The following is a 23,005-nucleotide window of genomic DNA, read 5'->3' as shown; positions in this document are numbered from 1 at the left end:
GAGCCTTTGGGTCTTTTACCCAACGCCACCATAATTTTGCCCCTAAAACTTTGCTTAGAACCTCCGGATCATCCAATCCAAGACCCCCATGGCTTTTAGGTTTGCAAATTTTATCCCATGCTACCAAGGTCCATTTCTTTCTTTCCTCCCCCTTAGCCCAAAGAAAGTCTCCTTGAATGGTTCTAAATTGTTGCAAAACTCCTTTTGGAGCTGGGAGGGCTGGTGGCATGAAGATGGGGATTGATTGAAGAATAGCTTTTGTAAGCACCAACCGACCAGCCAAGTTTAAAGATCTAATATTCCATTTCCTGATCTTATCCTGCATCTTATTAATCACCGACTCCCAAATGCTCTTGTGCAAAGGTTTAGCGGTTAGAGGAACTCCCAAATATTTTGAAGGGAGGACATCCCTTTGGAAGCCCAAAATTTTTGAGATATTCCTCTAAATAGAAATATTGGTATTAAAGAAAAAAATCTTAGGTTTTGAGAGATTAACTTCCATACCTGTAGCCATGGCGAAGTCACTCAAGATTTGTTTATACAGTAGTGCTTATTTGACCGTGGGATTCTCTGCAGCATGGTATCATCAACAAATTATTGATGAGTCAAGGCCTATCCAATCTTAGAAAGTTGGAGACCCTTGATCTTACCAACTTCTTTTGCATTCTTGATGGATCGACCAAGTCCTTCCATCATGAGGATGAAGAGAAAGGGAGAGAGCAGATATCCCTGCCTGAGGCCTCTTGAAGGAATAAAAGTCTTGGAGGGAGAACCATTAACCAAAATTGAAAAGCTGGAAGAAGTTACTAGGGCCATGACCCATCTTACCCAGTTATGATAAAATCCAAAAGCAATAAGTACCTTCCCGATATAGGTCCAATTCAACTTATCGTAAGCTTTGGCTATGTCCAATTTCATGATCATTCCAACCTTCTTGTTTCTTGTCAATGAGTGTACCACCTCATGCGCTTAAATGATGTTATTGAGAATTTGTCTGCCCTCTACATAACCAGATTGTTCCACAAAAACTAGAGTTGGAAGAAGAGGTTTGAGTCTATTGGCAACAACCTTGGATATTATCTTGTATACCACATTGCACAAAGCTATGGGTCTAAACATGTCTAGAGTCTGAGCATTGTCTTGTTTGGGGATCAGGGAGATGAAGGAGGTGTTGAGCACTTTCAAAATAGTTCTATTCATCCTGGAATCTTCCACTACATTCAAAATATCATGTTTAACAATATTCCAACAAGCTTCAAAGAAATCGACATTGAAACCATGAGGGCTTGGCTTTTTACCATTCTGCATTTCTTTGATGACCTCACTAACGTCCTCTTCAGTCACCGGTCTATTAAGGTTGAAATTATCCTCTCTAGATACCAGCCTAGGTTCATGTCTTGTTAAGTCCTTGATAAAATGTTCTTTGTCTGAAATGGTTTCCTTTGCAATACCTCGAAAGTGTTAGAACTAACACAACTTCTATTTCTTCATGGGAACTAACAAGATGACCTCCCTCATCCTTGATCGAATAGATCCTAATGTGAGATCTGTTTGCCATGGTGGATCTATGGAAAAATCTAGTGTTTCGTTCTCCTTCTTTTAGCCATTAAACTCTAGATTTTTGTCTGCAAAATATTTCCTCTTGTTTACAAAAATTCTCCCATTCTTGATGATGTTTTGTGACTTGATCATTTATGGCTTTGTCAACGCCATCCATTATAAGGGCTTGGTTGAGTTCCTGCATTTTATCTTCAACAACTTTTTTTGCTTCAAAAATATTGCCAAATACATTGTTGTTCCAATATTTAAGCCCGAGCTTGATGTACTTTAGTCTTTTGTGTAGAAGGAACATTCTTGTAACCTAAATATGCAAATCTTCTGACGACGAATTTGTAATGTTGCTGATGAAATATGTCTGAGTGAGCCAGATATTCTCAAATCTAAAAGGTCTATTCCTGGGGGTACCAATGCCTTGAACCTCAAGTTGAACCGGCCAGTGATCTGAGCCTCCAAAGGGGAGAATTCTCGCTATCATTTCCTTGTCGATGAGCATAAGGTCCTCTGAGATTATGAATCTGTCTAACTTTGAGGCTACTTAAGACTCTCCTCCACTTTTATTGTTCCAAGTAAAGAGACAATTACTCGTATTATTGTAAACTAGCTTCATATTATCTATAAAAGTTTGAAATGCTGAAGAGACTTTGCTTAAAATTTTGGTTCCCCATTTTTTCTCCGAAAGTGATTTGATCATGTTGAAGTCCCCACCCATGATCCATGGTATTCTTACATGTCTGTCTCTAAGATCCACAAGGGACTCTAGAAACCTGAGTTTATCATCCATTCTTTGAGGGCCATAAACATTTGTGACCATATAAGTCTCCCTATCTCCCACAGGCTGAATAACTACTAATCAATAATTCCTAGATGCCTCAGCATCTATTATGCCAATCTTTTGGGGGTTCCAAAGAGTGAGTATGCCTCCTTCTGTATTTTTGCTTTGCTTCTAAAAACTCAAATCGATTGACCCATTTACTATGTATCTCTTTTACTTTTTTAATGGAACATTCAGTTTCCTGGATGAAGATCATATCCGAAGCTTCTTGGTTCATTCTATTACTAAGTAATCTTTATTTTCTTTTACTACCTAGACCCCTAATATTCCAATATGTGAACTTCATTATTAAAGATTTGTAAAGGAGTAGCTGGTTAGGTCTTTCATCTTACCTGAATCTATCATTAGATTTCCACATTGAATCAATAGCTCATTCTTCTTTTTCCTGCCTCTTTTATTTCCTAGGTTTCTAGGTGCTATCCTTGGTGTGGTTTTCATAGTTTTCACACCTTCGTTACCCTGCCTTTCATTATTTCATTGCCTTTCCAACCCTTTAGCCTGAGTTTTCCATAGGAACAACTATTGTACTCTATTGAACTCTTCTTAGGTAATGACTCTACCCCTCCCATGGTTCCTTGTTTCAACAACCCTTCCAAATCTAGGTGTTCTCTATGAAGAATCTCCTGTAGTTCGCGGTCCTCCATTTCCATCTCACGCTGGATCATTTCTTGGTCCATCTCCAGTTCAACATCACTCATCATAGTCTCTTTTTGTTTTGATATCTGGTGTTTGTTCACTGTCTTCTTCTTTCTCCTTCTCCACTAGAGTTCCTTCCATTGCCTAATTTACATTTGTTATCACTTCTTCTTCTTCGAGTACTTGGAACCTATTCTAACTGGCTTGTTGCCCTTATGTTTGATGCTGCTTTGGCCCCTTTTTGCCCCCTTTTCCTCTATGTACCACTTTGTGAAAGCTTTCAGTGTCTTTCGTTGTGTTGGCTTTACTCTTGTTCTCTATTTTACTAAGAGGGAAGTCTCTGAATAAGTTCCCATGCTCATGGCATATGCGGTATCTAAAAGGAATATGTTCATAATATACTATTTGCACCTATTCTTCATCAAAAACTAGAGTTGGAAGGAGAGGTTTGAGTCTATTGGCAACAAGCTTGGATATTATCTTGTATACCACATTGCACAAAGCTATGGGTCTAAACCTGTCTAGAGTCTGAGCATTGTCTTGTTTGGGGATCAGGGAGATGAAGGAGGTGTTGAGCACTTTCAAAATAGTTCTATTCATCCTGGAATCTTCCACTACATTCAAAATATCATGTTTAACAATATTCCAGCAAGCTTTAAAGAAATTGACATTGAAACCATGAGGGCTTGGCTTTTTACCATTCTGCATTTCTTTGATGACCTCACTAACGTCCTCTTCAGTCACCGGTCTATTAAGGTTGAAATTATCCTCTCTAGATACCAGCCTAGGTTCATGTCTTGTTAAGTCCCTGATAAAATGTTCTTTGTCTGAAATGGTTTCCTTTGCAATACCTCGAAAGTGTTAGAACTAACACAACTTCTATTTCTTCATGGGAAATAAGAAGATGACCTCCCTCATCCTTGATCGAATAGATCCTAATATGAGATCTGTTTGCCATGGTGGATCTATGGAAAAATCTAGTGTTTCATTCTCCTTCTTTTAGCCATTAAACTCTAGATTTTTGTCTGCAAAATATTTCCTCTTGTTTACAAAAATTCTCCCATTCTTGATGATGTTTTGTGACTTGATCATTTATGGCTTTGTCAATGCCATCCATTATAAGGGCTTGGTTGAGTTCCTGCATTTCATCTTCAACAACTTTTTTTGCTTCAAAAATATTGCCAAATACATTCTTGTTCCAATATTTAAGCCCGATCTTGATGTACTTTAGTCTTTTGTGTAGAAGGAACATTCTTGTAACCTAAATATGCAAATCTTCTGACGACGAATTTGTAATGTTGCCGATGAAATCTGTCTGAGTGAGCCAGATATTCTCAAATCTAAAAGGTCTATTCCTGGGGGTACCAATGCCTTGAACCTCAAGTTGAACCGGCCAGTGATCTGAGCCTCCAAAGGGGAGAATTCTCGCTATCATTTCCTTGTCGATGAGCATAAGGTCCTCTGAGATTAATCTGTCTAACTTTGAGGCTACTTAAGACTCTCCTCCACTTTTATTGTTCCAAGTAAAGAGACAATTACTCGTATTATTGTAAACTAGCTTCATATTATCTATAAAAGTTTGAAATGCTGAAGAGACTTTGCTTAAAATTTTGGTTGCCCATTTTTTCTCCGAAAGTGATTTGATCATGTTGAAGTCCCCACCCATGATCCATGGTATTCTTACATGTCTGTCTCTAAGATCCACAAGGGACTCTAGAAACCTGAGTTTATCATCCATTCTTTGAGGGCCATAAACATTTGTGACCATATAAGTCTCCCTATCTCCCACAGGCTGAATAACTACTAATCAATAATTCCTAGATGCCTCAGCATCTATTATGCCAATCTTTTGGGGGTTCCAAAGAGTGAGTATGCCTCCTGCTGTATTTTCTGCTTTGCTTATAAAAACTCAAATTGATTGACCCATTTACTATGTATCTCTTTTACTTTTTGAATGGAACATTCAGTTTCCTGGATGAAGATCATATCCGAAGCTTCTTGTTTCATTCTATTACTAAGTAATCTTTGTTTTCTTTTACTACCTAGACCCCTAATATTCCAATATGTGAACTTCATTATTAAAGATTTGTAAAGGAGTAGCTGGTTAGGTCTTTCATCTTACCTGAATCTAGCATTAGATTTCCACATTGAATCAATAGCTCATTCTTCTTTTTCCTTCCTCTTTTATTTCCTGGGTTTCTAGGTGCTATCATTTGTGTGGTTTTCATAGTTTTCACACCTTCGTTACCCTGCCTTTCATTGTTTCTTTGCCTTTCCAGCCCTTTAGCCCGAGTTTTCCATAGGAACAACTATTGTACTCTATTGAACTTTTCTTAGGTAATGACTCTACCCCTCCCATGGTTCCTTGTTTCAACAACCCTTCCAAATCTAGGTGTTCTCTATCAAGAATCTCTTGTAGTTCGCGGTCCTCCATTTCCATCTCATGCTGGATCATTTCTTGGTCCATCTCCAGTTCAGCATCACTCATCATAGTCTCTTTTTGTTTTGATATCCGGTGTTTGTTCACTGTCTTCTTCTTTCTCCTTCTCCACTAGAGTTCCTTCCATTGCCTAATTTACATTTGTTATCACTTCTTCTTCTTCGAGTACTTGGAACCTATTCTAACTGGCTTGTTGCCCTTATGTTTGATGCTGCTTTGGCCCCCTTTTGCCCCCTTTTCCTCTATGTACCACTTTGTGAAAGCTTTCAGTGTCTTTCGTTGTGTTGGCTTTACTCTTGTTCTCTATTTTACTGAGAGGGCAGTCTCTGAATAAGTTCCCATGCTCATGGCATATGCGGTATCTAAAAGGAATATGTTCATAATCTACTATTTGCACCTATTCTTCATCAAAAACTTCCAAGATGACCTCATCCACTAGAGCTCCAGAGAGATCCATCTCCACACATATTCTTGCAAAGGAAGTGTATTTTCCCCTTTTGGTTGCCTCAGAAGCTTTGACAAATTGCCCTAATTTATTTCCTATGGTAGATAATGATTCTGTTTGCCAGTAATCAAGAGGTAGGGAGTAGAGTCTTACCCATATCGGGATAGAAGTAAAAATCTCTCACTCTGGGACAAAATTCATCATCCACAACCGCATGTAGAGGCCTGCTGCTGCATAGAAGTAGGGCCCTCCTTCAAACACCCTATCTTTATCTTCAATATTTGTAAAGACCACAGTGAAGAATCTCTTTGACCCAAGATGTAGGTCTATGCTTCCTTTTGGTTTCCAGTGGTATTTAATCTATGTCCATAAAGCTTTTTCAGTGGGCCATAATCCCATGAATTTACAAATGATAGCATATGCCCACATGTGTTCCTTGTGCACCTGTAGAGTAGGATCATTGAAAACTACTATGGGTGTGACCTCAGCGTTGGGTTTACATGGTCCCTTTTGTGCTTTGTTTTTTTTGCCTTGTTCCCTGTCTTCTTCCTCATTTTCTTTTGTGCTATTATTCTCCCTTGATTTGGTACAATCTTGCTCCTCTTGCATGTTCCTTTTCCCTTCTTCTGAAGGACCTCTAACATTTTCTATTGGTTTCTTACCTCGGCTAGCCACAACCTGCTTGTAGGAGGGAGTGGAACTCCCTCCTTTGCACCCTTCCATGGAGGTCAACACCTGCAGAAGCCTGAAAACCTTAGTTGTTTTTCCACGTTCCAGAGGACATACTAATTTTTCCAAGAGGAATTTACAATAACATCAAGCTAGTTGTATATGTTAAAAATTATTGTATTCTATGTTGATGATGATTAATTTTTATTGGGACTAATATTGTTTATTTAACTTTAAATAAATTAAGAAATTAATTGAGACTTTTTATTATTTTATTTCTATGATTGAAAAGAAGAGAAAAAATCATTAGTAAGTCTAGAATGTTGGTAGGATAGTCTTAGTATCACAATGGTGACACTATTTTGTCCAAGATGTTTTAGAAATTTACAAATGCTCAATTTCACTTTGAAGATCATGAGAATTAGTTCCTATCTTCACAATGTTCATTTTCTTTTTAACACTGGTAAAGAAAAAAAGATAATTCTAGTTCTCAATATTGGGGTTGATCACCTACTTACAATATCCTACGTAATATCTGTAGGTAACCTTGTAAATTTGGATTCAATGGAGTTAAAAGAATATTGTTTAATTATCGGCCGAGAAAGATAAACTATAAGTATATATATATTGTTTTGTTTTATTTGCATAATGCTTGTGAATGGACCATGATAAGGAAGCGATGCTAAAGAAATCTCGCACTAGGTAGTTGGACAATTATGGGTGAGGTACTTACCTACTAAAGCTCCTCCATTGGAAATAAAAACCTCCAAAGAAAAAGAAGGCAAAGGGGGTATTTTGAACGTGAGGCAAGAGGAGAGATAAGACAGAAGAAGAAGAAGCGGAGAGATAAAGTTGAAGAAGACTTGAGCAGTGAAACACTCTAGAGCTAGTTGGACATCAAAGTCTATTTAGAGCTTGCATGCTCATACTTTTAATCATGGTTAACTTTCGTTGTAATCAGATAGCCTCTTGGAAGAACATTCTTATATTGTCTACTATTCTAGAAACTACTCTCGGTGTGACGCAAGCTTAGGGGGAGATGTTGTATTAGAAACTGATCTTAGGGTTGGGTGGAGCATTTGTTTCCTAGTGGTTTGTGGTATATGAGGACAAATAGAGATTCACATAAGTGTCAAAAATATGGTCTTACAATTTTTGTTTATAATGAAATGGTAACATGGTTTTGTTTAAAATAAATATTTATGTTATTTTTTATAAACAATAGATATCTTTATGTTTTGATTGTTATGTAGTAGAAATATTTTGATCTATGACTGGCATAGCATAAATGTTTGCAAGAAGGGGAACTTGATCTGAACATCAAAATCAATGGAATCAAAATGTGTAGGGTACTCTGGGACTGTTAAATGGTGAGGGTGCTCCTACAGGAGATGGGTTAGTGTCCCAACCTGGTTGTTGGATAAGAAACAACTTGGTAAATAGTCTCATTCCCTCAAGGCCAAACCAAAGAGTTAAATAATGAAAACAAAAAATAAGATGTGGACAATTTGTTCTAGCCTACACTTGAGTTGTGAACTTTATTTTTTATTTTAAAAACTATATAGACTGCTGGAAGGAGATTGGGTTAGTATCCAGTTCAAGCAAGGGAGTTGGCAACCCGGAAATAGTCCATAAGCTTCTCAGAGTCGAGGATGTAAGCCTAGGTATTTTACAATCATAGGAAACTAAGAAACAATGAAAAAGGTAATTAAATTCTTAATTAAAAGAAACGAATGCAACCCTATGTATGCAACTCTTATGAGACAAATATTATTAACAACTAGTAAAACTATAAGATAAGTGGATCCTTTAATGGTATAACCAAAATCAGAGATATGGTGACAAATAAAGTACTAATTTCAACCTACAATTATACATGCCGAACCAAATATGCATTCCAACAAGTGTAAATAATACAAAGAAAAATAGGCATGCGAGCATCGAGATGCTTACACAAAATAGATGACACAACCATAGAATTTGGAGCCACAACTTATAATATGAATAATTATTACAAATGCTTCTACAAAAGACATCAGACTTTCAATACACTTATGTAAGTCATCTGCAGTGATATGTAGAGCCCCTTTTGAAAGAACCAAAATTAAGCATCTTATCATAACTTAGTATATTAAAGAAACATCTTTCATGGGTTCATCCGTGACAAAATGACCCTTTTAATATCATAACGGAGTCTACAATTGGTGCCTGACAGAATTATATCTCTCCCTTAATTAATCCTAGAACTTTAGAAATACAAAACAAATAGCAGTAACTATTCTAACCCTATTAGGGCTTTTCTAAAAAGACCAAGGCCGGAATATTCTTTTCTTTAACTAGGAACCACAAAATAAACTAGACCTTGAACGAAACGAGAAGGTGACGATCCTTTTCCTTACATATACATTTGAGCAAAGATGGATGGGTATAGAAACTAAGCGGATTACCTAAAACACAATGCCAATAATAAATTAAAGTGCCAATTTTGTATATAATCTATGAAGGCAAAAAGACAAGCATGGGATGGATAGTAAGAAAAAAAAACCTACCTGGTATATATAACTCGCTTAGGACATAAATTCCATAAATGACTCTAGGGACATAAATTCCATAAATGAGGACTTTTTTTAGAAAATTTCAAATGGAAATGGTGGAAATCCCAAATGGTCATGTGGAGAGAGGACACCTATACAAGGGTTCTAGGAAACGTTTTAACCCTTCGGAGAAGAGGTCGAGAAGATAACGCCCCTACAATAGTAAAAACCTTCACTGAGATTTTGGAACTTGTTAATAGTGCTATAAATCCATCAATTAAGGTGATCTCCCCGATATGAAGTCCCAATTAGACCTCACATTGTTTGGTTTAGGAGTCCCATCAAGTATAAAGTCTTGGTTATCAAATCCTCAAAGATTTTCCTTAGCTCTAGCTATTAGCACAGGAGAATAATGTAATGGTGTATTTGAACAACAAGGTGAGTTTTCCTAGTGAGTGTGCAACGTAGCCGTGTTTAGGTTCTCTTACTACAAAAATTGGGGAGAAAAGTGACACTCCAAGTGGGAGGTAATAGTACCACCCAGGAAGAAACACACATGAACTAGAAAGGCATGTCCAACGTCCAGTGGAATAGCCCACACTAGATGTGATATTCATTACAACAAATGAACAAGGGAAGATCCACCTAACATCTAGTATAATAGTCCATAATGGATGTGACGGTCGTTATAATCGATAAGTAAGGAAAGGAATGCCCTAGTATCCTGCGGAATAGTCCATAATGATGAGAAAACAGTGGCAACCATTATAGCACATTCCCAACAAGATAAGCACTAAAACAAGTGGAATTTTTCAAATATCTTAATACATGTGAAAATAAACATGAAATATAAATGATCACAAAGTAGTCTTACAAACATCCATAAGTCATGCATGGAAATCTATTGGCCTGAAAATTCTTCTGTAATTAAACAAAAGTTTGAAGACACATATTTACATCGTACATCAGTAGACCCAATAGCAGGATATTGAAGCCACTCCGTGCTTTTCAAAGAACTGACTGAAACTCTCTATGCTTTATGGGAGGAGTCAAGGCGAAAAATTCCTTTGCACATACAATGAGGGTAGTCAAAGAGTCACAAGGGACAAGCATCACCCCTTGGTTATATATACGCCTTCATTGTATGAGAAAATGATTTTTTCACCTTGGCTCGTCCCACAAAGCATAGAGATTTTTAGTTTGTTCTTTGAGGAGCAATTAGTGGAAACAATGTCTCACTACTGAGGCTAGTGATGTACAATGAAGATATGTGCCTTAGAACTTTTTCTTAATTGCAGAATCCTTTTCAGGCTAGCATGTTTCCATGCATGACTTATGGATGTTTGTAAGACTATTCCATGAGAATTTATATTTCATGTTTGTTTTCACATGTACTAAGATAGTTGAACTATTTCAGTTGTTTTGGTGCTTATCTTGTTGGGAATGTGTTGTAATGGTTGTCACTGTTGTCTCATCCTTATGGACTTTTCCACAGGATACTAGATAGACCTTTCCTTACTTAGTGGTTATAACGACTGTCACATCTGCTATGGACTATTCCGATGTATGTTAAGTGGATCTCCCCTTGTTCATTGGTTGTAATTATTGTCACATCCACTATGCATTATTCCATTGGATATTAGACAGACCTTTCTGATTCATGTGTGTCTCTTCCTGTGTGGTACCATTACCTCCCACTTGGAGGCTCACTTTTCTTCCCCCTTTTTGCAGTAAGATAAGCTAGACATGGTTGCACTACACACTCACCTTGTTCTTTTAAGACAAATTTGCATTACTCTCTTGTGATGAAAGCTAGAGCCAAGGAAAATATTTTAGTATTTGGCAACCAGGCCTTTATCCCTGATGGGACTCCAACACCAAATAGTGTGAGGTCTAATTGGTACTTCATATCAGGGAGATCCACTTGGTTGATGGATTTCCAGCACCGTTAACAAAATGGTGCTAGAAGGAGGGCCAGATGATAGGTTGTGCCCATAGAGTCTGGTCTGAGTCTCTTATTTAAAATGGCTCTTCCTAAAATCATAATCTCGAGATGTTTTTCTAAAGATCTTAATTGTTCCATCCCTCCCGAAGTCATTAATGACCTATCCAAGATTAATTTCTATGGTGAGGATGAATCAACTTTTGGTGAACATCTATGGAAAGTTATATGTCTTTTTCTTTGTCACAAAATATGTTCCAAAGATGTCATAACTAGATTACTCAACCTCACATTCGAAGGTCGTGTTAGTCAATGGTGTCCTACATTACCCATTGCCTATATCCCTTCATATGCTTAGTTTAGCAGGATATTGCATAAAGATTTCGATAAGTATAACCACCAAGAGTTCTGTGAAAGAATCTGGTGTCTAAGAATGAAGCCTGATGAATCAGTTGAGGATTTTTTTTATCAATTCCTTCACCTCTATTGTGAAATTCTTGAAAAGGATCTAAAATCACATTTTTTGACACAATAGTTTCAATGATTGGTTCATGTCTCCTTATACGATGATCTTGAACCTCATGTTTTACCTTCTTCCCCAACTCTTGCGAATCATGAAGAACCTCAAATTTCATAGGAGGAGCTTACTACCCCTTTTTCTTCTTGTTCTCCTCCCTTTTTAGTCCCAATGTGGTAACCTCCTTACAGTAATCGTAAAACTGGGAAATTTTTGAATCAAATCTCTAGCCCATCTTCTCATTCTTCTCTCGCTTCAATGGAGAAAATTCTAAAATGGCTTAAGAATCCTACAATGAAGACTCACTCCTCCATTCCACAAGAGGATGTCACCGTTCACAACTCTACTCTCAAGGATGATCTAGATTTATTTTATCCTCTGTCTTCCTCACATCTTGACTCTTTATACCATGACCCACTTGATCAATTTCCTTCACCAGCTATTTCTTCACATTCTCTTGATTCTCAGGGTATTGGCTCAAATTGTGATAAGGTAAAAGGAAGTCACATTATACAAGTAAAGGAGCAGAAAGGTGAAAACACTATCAATTTTTCCTCTCTATTTGAAAATATTTTGTGTCAAAACAATGAGATTCCATTATTGAAACTCTCAATCTTATAATCTTGGTGGAAAATCCAATACAATCAATTTTTTCAATCAACCCCTAGCCTTGGGAAGTAATCATTCGAATGATGATAATTCTATTTCTGTGTGTCATGATGAATTCCCTATCACATCACATGATCCATCAGTTCCTCATCAAGATTTTAATCTATATCTACAATCTGGTTCAGTCAAAGAAGAGGCTTATATCAAAACTTCCCCCTCACCTCGCTATCCTTTATGTCCTACCATTCCGAACACATCCACTTGTGATAGAGATACTCTGTGTTCTTTTGTTTCTTCATCTGATGATTTATCCCCTTGATTGGCACAAGGTGGTGTGACTATCAATAAATTGAAAACAGTAAAATCATAGAGAACTCTTCCCACCCCTCATCATCGTTTCTTTTGCATGAATACAACTCTTAAAATTAGCCTCTTCTTGAAATCTCACCAATTCAAATATCTTTGAATGTACTATCAGAAGAGCCTCTTCAATTAAGTAATCTGATTGTCGTTGAGGCTCATAACTCATTATAAAGTCTTTTGGTCAGCCAAGCTTCTAATAAGGGTATCTTGGAGAGAGCTTGGATAGTATTGTAATGAGCCTTGGCTTTTCCACTGTGTAGAGCTAGTATATCTCTTTGGATGAGCAGGCAGTGGTGGTTGTATCGTTCCGCTATCAAAACTAGTGGTTGGACATGGATGTATTATACGACTGAAATTTACACTTTTTATTATAACAAGATCCAACACGTTTGATGCATATGTTGTATTGTATTCTATGCTATTTGGTTTACTCTAAATGATATATGTATTGGTTTTCTTACGCATGCATGTATAGCTATCTGTGTATGTATGTATGAATCTTTCTGAAATATGTTGTTGGTTTAACCATCACTTTGGATTGCTTGCCAACTTTCCTTCAATGTTCTGATGCATCTTCGCTCATGTGTTCCCTTCCAAGCCACGACTTCTAATTTGAATAATTATTACAAATCCATATAAAAAAGACACCTAGAATTTAATACCCTTACGTAAGTCATCTGAAGTGATACATAAACCCTCTTTTGAAAGAACCAAAATTAAGTATATATCATAACTTAGTATATTAAAAAAACAAGCATTCATGGGTTCATTCCTGACAAAGTGACCCTTTTAACATCATACTTGAGTCTACAATTGGGGCCTAATAGAATTATCTATCTCACTTAATTCATCCTAAAAGTTTCAAAATAAAAAACAAATAACAATAACTATTCTAATCTTGTTAGTGTTTTTCTAGAAAAAACAAGGTTGTATGGTTCTCTTCTTTAACTTGAAAAGGAAAAATAAACTACACCTCGAACCAAATGAGAAGGCTATGGTCACTTTCTTGGCATCCAAAGTTGAGCAAGGATGGATGGGTATAGAGCATGACGAGATTACCTACAACACAACACTAATATTAAATTAAAGTGCCAATTTTTTATATAATCTGTAAAGTCCAAAAGGCAAGAACGATATGGCTAGCAAAAAAAAAAACGACCTAGTACAAATAACTTTCTCAGGAGGAAACCCCACCAAGAAACATGAGTCTAGGGACAGAAATTCCATAAATGAGATTTTTTTTCGAAAAAAGTCAAATGGAAATGGAAGAAACTGCAAATGACCATGTCGAGATCGGACACTTGTATAAGGGTTCTAGGCAATGATGTAACCCTTGGGATAAGAGGTCAAGAAGATAATGCACCTGCAACAGTAACAACCTTGACTAGGGGTTTGGAACCAAATAGAAAAAGAACAAAAAAAAAAAAAATTAGTAAAATGAAGAAACCCTCGATAAAAAAATGCTCTCAAATGACCTAGTAGATAACTCTAAATATACCTTGAATACCATGGTAAAGGTGTCGAATGAGACATTTTCCTAGGAATAAAACTATCGCTAGTAGCAATGAGTAAGAAACCAACTAGAATGCATGAAAATGAGACCAAACAACAAGAGGAGAGTAGGTTAGTTTCTCTTTAACCTCTCCTTGAACCTCAAGTTGAACCGGTCAGTGATCTGAGCCTCCAAAGGGGAGAATTGTTTCTATCATTTCCTTGTCGATGAGCATAAGGTTCTCTGAGATTATGAAGCCATCTAAGTTTGAGGCTACTTGAGACTCTCCTCCTCTTTTATTGTTCCAAGTTAAGAGACCATTACTTGTATTAGTTTCAACTAGCTTCATATTATCTATAAATGTTTGAAATGCTGAAGAGTCTTTGCTTAAAATTTTGGTTCCACCTTTTTTCTATGAAAGTGATTTGATCATGTTGAAGTCCCCACCCATGATCCATCGTATTCCTACATGTCTGTCTCTAAGATCCACAAGGGACTCTAGAAACCTAAGTTTATCATCCATTCTTTGAGGGCCTTAAACATTCGTGACTAGATAAGTCTCCCTATCTCCCACAGGCTGAGTAACTAGTGATAAATAATTCCTAGATGCCTCAACATCTATTATGCCAATCTTTTGGGGGTTCCAAAGAGTGAATATGCCTCCTGTTGTATTTTCTGCTTTGACTTCTAAAAGCTAAAATTGATTGAGCCATTTACTATGTATCTCTTTTACTTTTTGAGTGGAACATTTATTTTACTACCTAGATCCCTGATATTCCAAGATGTGAACTTCATTATTAAAGATTTATAAAGGAGTAGCTGGTTAGGTCTTTCATCTTACCTAAATCTATCATTATCTTTTCACATTCCCGCAATAGCTTGTTCTACTTTTTCCTACCTCTTTTCTTTCCTAGGTTTCTAGGTGCTAACCCTGGTGTGGTTTTCATAGTTTTCACACCTCCGTTACCCTGCCTTTCATTGTTTCTTTGGATTTCCAGCCCTTTAGCCTAAGTTTTCTATAAGAACAGCTACTCTACTCTATTAAACTCTTCTTGAGGTAATGAGTCTACCCCTCCCATGGTTCCCTATTTCAAGAACCCTTCCAGATCTAGGTGTTCTCTATCAAGAATCTCCTATAGTTCGTGGTCCTCCATTTCCATCTCACTCTAGGTCATTTCCTGATCCATCTCTAGTTCTGCGTCGCTCATCATAGTCTCTTTTTGTTTATTGATATCTGGTGTTTGTTCACTATCTTCTTCTTTCTCCTTCTCCACTGGATTTCCTTCCATTGCCTGATCTACTTTTGTTATCACTTCTTCTTCTTCGAGTACTTGGAACCTATTCTGACTAGCCTGTTGCCTAGAGGTGATTTTAGGGGCGAATGTTTGCCCTTTGGCGAAATTAATGGGTTTTAAATTTTTAGTGGGCGATTATTTTGTATCATAGTACATTTTTACAAATCACCTCAAATAGCCTACCCTCTTTTAAGGGAGAGGGTAAAAAAGGTAAATTTAGCCCTTGAAATTAGGAGTTACAACTTTCCATTCGCCCATTTTCAAGAATAGGTTTTATTTAAGTGAATCCATTCGCCCATTTTCAAGAATAGGTTTTATTTAAGTGAATCCTATGGGCCAAAGGCCCAAATACCATATTTATAAAAGAGGTATGGTAAATTAATAAAAATATAAATAAATGAGAAGTATGGTAAATAGATAAAACATCTTTTATATTTACTCCATAAGTCACTTTATATACATGCAAGGGTGTAAACAAATAAAAATATAAATAAAGTAGAGGTATGGTAAATAAATAAAACGTTTTTTATACTTACTCAAAAGGTATGGTAAATAAATAAAAATATAAATAAACTAGACGCATGGTAAATAAATAAAACCTCTTTTTATATTTAGTCCATAACCCTCGTTCTATTTATGAAGGCTCAAGAAAGAGGTTTTATTTGAGTGAATCCTATGGGCCAAATACCATGGACTAGATTGTTATTAATAACATCCAAAAAAACATTATTAACCCTAATATTAGTATTAATAAAAATAAAAATGGCACATGGTATTGACCCATGGTATTCACCAAACTGGCACATGGTATTGACCCATGGTATTGACCTGGAATGTAGCCTATTTAAATGAAATGGGAGAATTAAACCAGCATAGATCCATCTTTACTCTGAATCTACTAACCCCCGAGAGGTATCAAATATCGTGATATGCAAACTAGCATAGAGTGAAAAGAGGTATCAAATATCTTGATATGCAAACTAGCATAGAGTGAAAAAATATTTGATCCGATCAAGAGTAAAAATGGATGTTGTAATTTAATGTATGTTAAACATTTTAGCTTGGTTAAAATAAAAAATAAAATAAAAATCAACTATTAATTTTATTAATTTTTATAATTTTTATTTGTGTATTCAATAAACACAAGATTTTATAATTGAGTAAAATATTCGCCATGCCTGGTGAGAGATTCGCCAAAAAATTATATATACATATCATATTATTGATAAAATGGCCTTCCATTTTTCCTATATACCATGGAGATTCGACCATTTATTATACATGTAAATTTAGGGGGGGTTCTTAAAATTTTCCCTGTTGTTGCCCTCCTGCTTTATGTTGCTTTGGCCCCCTTTTGCTCCCTTTTCCTCTATGTACCACTTTGTGAAAGCTTTCAGTGTCTTTCTTTGTGTTAGTTTTAGTCATGTTCTCTATTTTACTGAGAGGGCAGTCTCTGAATAAGTGCCCATGCTCATGGCATTTGTAGCATCTGAAAGTAATATGTTCATAATCTACTATTTGCACCCATTCTTCATCAAAAACTTCCAAGATGACCTCATCCAGTAGAGCTCTAGAGAGATCCATCTCCACACATATCCTTGTAAAGGAAGTGTATTTTCCCCTTTTGGTGGCCTCAGAAGCTTTGAAAGAATGCCCTAATCTATTTCCTATGGAAGATAATGATTCCGTTTGCCAGTAATCAAGAGGTAGGGAGTAGAGTCTTACCCGTATCGGGACCGAAGTAAAAATCTCTCACTCTGGGACAAAATTCATCATCCACAGACGCATGTAGAGGCTTGCTTCTGCATAGAAGTAGGGCCCTCCTTCAAACACCCTATCTTTATCTTCAATATTTGTAAAGACCACAGTGAAGAATCCCTTCGACCCAATATGTAGGTCTATGCTTCCTTTTGGTTTCCGGTGGTATTTAATCCATGTTCATAAAGCTTTTTCAGTGGGCCATAATCCCATGAATATACAAATGATATCATATGTCCGCATGTGGTACTTATGCACCTATAGAGTAGGATCATTGAAAACTACTCTGGGTGCGACCTTAGCTTTGGGTTTACATGGTCCCTTTTGTGCTTTGTTTCGTGCTCCCTGTTCCTTGTCTTCTTCCTCATTTTATTTTTTGTTATTATTCTCCCTTGATTTGGTACAATCTTGCTCCTCTTCCATGTTCCTTTTCCCTTCTTCTGAAGGACCTATGGCATTTTTTATTGGTTTCTTACCTCGGTTGGCCACGACCTGCTTGTAGGAGTGAGTGGAGCTCCCTCCTTTGCACCCTTCCATGGAGGTCAACACCTACAGAAGCCTGAAAACCCTAGTTGTTCATCCGCATTCCAGAGGACATAATAATTTTTCCAAGAGGAATTTACAATAACATCAAGCTAGTCGTATATGTTAAAAATTATTGTATTCTATGTTGATGATGACTAATTTTTATTGGGACTAATATTGTTTATTTAACTTTAAAAAAATTAGGAAATTAATTGAGACTTTTTATTATTTTATATCTATGATGGAAAAGAAGAGAAAAAATCATTAGTAAATCAAGAAGGTTGGTAGTATAGTCTTAGTATCACAATGGTGACACTATTTTGTCCCAGATGTTTTAGAAATTGACAAATGCTCAATTTCACTTCGAAGCTCGTGAGAATTAGTTCCTATCTTCACAATGTTCATTTTCTTATTAACACTAGTAAAGAAAAAAAGATAATTATAGTTCTCAATATTGGGGTTGATCACCTACTTACAATATCCTATGTAATATCTCCAGGTAACCTTGTAAATTTTGATTTAACGGAGTTAAAAGAATATTGTTTAACTGTGGGCTGAGAAAGATAAACTATAAGTATATATATATATATATATATATATATATATATATATATATATATATATATATATATATATATATATATATATATATATATATATATATATATATATATATATTTGTTTTATTTGCATAATGCTTGTGCATGGACCATGATAAGGAGCAATGCTAAAGAAAGCTTACACTAGGTAGTTGGACAATTATGGGTGAGGTACTTACCTACTCAAGCTCCTCCATTGGAAATAAAAACTTCCAAACAAAAAGAAGGCAAAGAGGGTATTTGGAACCTAAGGTAGGAGGAGAGATAAGACAAAAGAAGAAGAACCGGAGAGATAAAGATGAAGAAGACTTGAGTAGTGAAACACTCTAGAGCTAGTTGGACATTAGAGTCTATTTAGAGCTTGCATGCTCATACTTTTAATCATGGTTAACTTTGGTTGTAATCAGATAGCCTCTCAGAAGAACATTCTTATATTTTCTATTAATTTAGAAACTACTCTCGGTGTGAAGCAAGCGTAGGGGGAGATGTTGTATTAGAGACTGATCTCAAGGTTCGGTGAAGCATTTCTTTCCTAGTGGTTTGTGGTATATCAGGACAAATAGAGATTCACATAAGTGTCAAAAATATGGTCTTATAATTGTTCTTTATAATGAAATGGTAACATGGTTTTGTTTAAAATAAATATTTATGTTATTTTTTATAAACAATAGATATATTTATGTTCAGATTTTTATATAGTAGAAATATTTTGATCTATGACTGGCTTAGCAGAATTGTTTGCAAGAAGGGGAAATTGATCTGAACATCTAAATTAATGGAATCAAAATGGGTAGGGTACTCAGGGATTGTTAAACGGTGAGGGTGCTCCGACAAGAGATGGGTTAGTTTCCCAAGCTAGTTGTTGGATAAGAAACAACTTGGTAAATAGTCTCATTCCCTCAAGGCCAAACCAAAGAGTTAAATAAAGAAAACAAAAAGTAAGATGTGGACAAGCTGTTCTAGCCTACACTTGAGTTGTGAACTTTATTTTTTATTTTAAAAACTATATAGATTGTTGGAAGGAGATTGGGTTAGTATCCAGGTCAAGCGAGGGAGTTGGCAACCTGGAAATAGTCCCTAAGCTTCCTAGAGTCGAGGATGTAAGCCTTTGCATTTCACAATCATAAGAAACTAAGAAACAATGAAAAAGGTAATTAAGTTCTTAATTAAAAGAAACAAATGCGACCCTATGTATGCAACTCTTAAGAGAAAAATATTATTAACAACTAGTAAAACTATAAGATATGTGGATCCTTTAATGGTATAACCTAAATCAGAGATATGGTGACAAATAAACTACTAATTTCAACCAAAACTTATACATGTCGAACCAAATATGCGTTAAAACAAGTGTGAATAATTTAAAGAAAAATAGGCATGCGAGCATCGAGATGCTTACACAAAATAGATGACACAACCATAGAATTTGGAGCCACGACTTATAATATGAATAATTATTACAACTCCTACAAAAGACACCAGACTTTCAATACGCTTATGTAAGTCATCTGCAGTGATATGTAGAGCCCCTTTTGAAAGAACCAAAATTAAGCATCATATCATAACTTAGTATATTAAAAAAAATCTTTCATGGGTTCATGCATGACAAAATGACCCTTTTAATATCATAACTGAGTCTACAACTGCGGCCTGACAGAATTATATTTATCCCTTAATTCATCCTAGAACTTTCGAAATACAAAAAAAATAGTAGTAACTATTCTAACCCTATTAGGGCTTTTCTAAAAAACCAAGGCCAAAAGATTCTCTTCTTTAACTTGGAACCACAAAATAAACTACACCTTGGACGAAACGAGAAGGTGACGATCCTTTTCCTTACATATAAAGTTGAGAAAATATGGATGGGTATAGAACCTAAGGGGATTACCTGAAACACAATGCCAATACTAAATTAAAGTGCCAATTTTGTATATAATCTATGAAGACAAAAAGACAATCATGGGATGGATAGTAAAAAAAAAAAACCTGCCTGGTATATATAACTCGCTTAGGACATAAATTCCATAAATGAGTCTGGGGAAATAAATTCGATAAATGAGGACTATTTTTAGAAAATTTCAAAGGGAAATGGTGGAAATCCCAAATGGTCATGTGGAGAGAGGACACCTGTACAAGGGTTCTAGGAAACATTTTAACCCTTCAGAGAAGAGGTCGAGAAGATAACGCACCTGCAATAGTAAAAACCTTCACTGAGGTTTTGGAACTTGTTAACCGTGCTATAAATCCATCAACTAAGCGCATCTCCCTGATATGAAGTCCCAATTAGACCTCACATTATTTGGTTTAGGAGTCCCATCCGATATAAAGGCTTGGTTGTCAAATCCTCAAAGATTTTCCTTAGATCTAGCTGTCAGCACAGGAGAGTAATGTAATGGTGTATTTGAACAACAAGGTGAGTTTTCCTAGTGAGTGTGCAACGCAACCGTGTTTAGGTTCTCTTACTACAAAAATGGGGGAGAAAAGTGACACTCCAAGTGGGAGGTAATAGTACCACCCAGGAAGAGACACACATGAACTAGAAAGGCATGTCCAACATCCAGTGGAATAGTCCACATTGGATGTGATATTCATTACAACAAATGAACAAGGGAAGATCTACCTAACATCAAGTAGAATAGTCCATAATGGATGTGACGGTCGTTATAATCGATAAGTAAGGAAAGGTCTACCCTAGTATCCCGCGGAATAGTCCACAATGATGAGACAATAGTGGCAACCATTATAGCACATTCCCAACAAGATAAGCACTAAAACAACTGGAATTTTTCAACTATCTTAATACATGTGAAAACAAACATGAAATATAAATGATCACAAAGTAGTCTTACAAACATCCATAAGTCATGCATGGAAATGTGTTGGCCTGAAAATTCTTCTATAATTAAACAAAAGTTTGAAGACACATATTTACATCGTACATCAGTAGACCCAGTAGCAGGACATTGAAGCCACTCCTTGTTCCTCAAAGAACTGAATGAAACTCTCTATGCTTTATGGGAGGAGCCAAGGTGAAAAATTCCTTTGCTCATACAATGAGGGTATCAAAGAGTCACAAGGGTCAAGCATCACCCCTTGGTTATATATACGCCCTCATTGTATGAGAAAATGATTTTTTCGCCTTGGCTCGTCCCACAAAGCATAGAGAGTTTTAGTTAGTTCTTTGAGGAGCAATTAGTGGATCCAATGTCTCACTACTGAGGCTAGTGATGTACGATGTAGATATGTGTCTTAGAACTTTTTCTTAATTGCAGAAGCCTTTTCAGGCTAGCATGTATCCATGCATGACTTATGGATGTTTGTAAGACTATTCCATGAGAATTTATATTTCATGTTTGTTTTCACATGTACTAAGATAGTTGAACTATTTCGGTTGTTTTGGTGGTTATCTTGTTGGGAATGTGTTGTAATGGCTGTCACTGTTGTCTCATCCTTACGAAATATTCCACAGGATACTAGATAGACCTTTCCTTACTTAGCGGTTATAACGACCGTCACATATGTTGTGGATTATTCTGATGTATGTTAGGTGGATCTTTCCTTGTTCATTGGTTGTAACGACTATCACATCCACTATGGATTATTCCATTGAATATTGGACAGACCTTTCTGGTTGATGTGTGTCTCTTCCTGGTTGGTACCATTACCTCCCACTTGGAGGCTCACTTTTCTCCCCCCTTTTTGCAGTAAGATAAGCTAGACATTGTTGTACTACACACTCACCAGGCTCACTCACCTTGTTCTTTGAAGACACCATTGAATTACTCTCTTGTGATGAAAGATAGAGTCAAGGAAAATATTTGAGTATTTGGCAACTGGGCCTTTATCCCCGATGGGACTCCAACACCAAACAGTGTGAGGTCTAATTGGTACTTCATATCGGGGAGATCCCTTGGTTGATGGATTTCCAGCACCATTAACAAAATGGTGCTAGAAGGAGGGCGAGATGATAGGTTTTTCACCTAGAGTCTGGTCTGAGTCTCTTATTTAAAATAGCTCTTCCTGAAATCATAATCCCGAGATGTTTTTCTAAAGATATTAATTGTTCCATCCCTGTCGAAGTGATTAATGACCTATCCGAGATTAAGTTCGATGGCGAGGGTGAATCAAATTTTGGTGAACATCTATGGAAATTTATATGTCTTTTTCTTTGTCACAAAATATGTTCCGAAGATATCATAAATAGACTACTCACCCTCACATTCGAAGGTAGTGTTAGTCATTGTGTCCTACATTACCCATTGCCTATATCCCTTCATATGCTCAGTTTAGCAGGATACTGCATAAAGCTTTCGATAAGTACAACCACCAAGAGTTCTGTGAAAGAATATATTGTGTAAGAATGAAGCCTGATGAATCATTTGAGGATTTTTTTGATCAATTCCTTTGCCTCTATTGCGAAATTATTGAAATGGATCTAAAATCACATTTTTTGACACAAGAGTTTCAACGCTTGGTTCATGTCTCCTCATACGATGATCTTGAACCTCATGTTTTACCTTCTTCCCCAACTCTTGTGGATAATGAGGAACCTCAAATTTCATAGGAGAAGCTTACTACGCATTTTTCTTCTTGTCATCCTCCTTTTTCAGTCCTAATGTGGGTACCTCCTTACAATGATCGTAAAACTGGGAAATTTATGAATCAAATCTCTAGCCCATATTCTAATTCTTCTCTCGCTTCAATGGAGAAAATTCCAAAATGTCTTAAGAATCCTACAATGAAGACTCACTCCTCCATTCCACAAGAGGATGTCACCGTTCACAACTCT

This window comes from Pinus tabuliformis, chromosome 7 (assembly GCF_031772625.1).
Source record: "Pinus tabuliformis cultivar Carrire ecotype Pingquan chromosome 7, CPIR1, whole genome shotgun sequence".
NCBI classification, from domain to species: Eukaryota; Viridiplantae; Streptophyta; class Pinopsida; order Pinales; family Pinaceae; genus Pinus; species Pinus tabuliformis.
The sequence above is the reverse complement of the archived record's forward strand: the minus strand, read 5'-3'. Positions refer to the sequence as shown.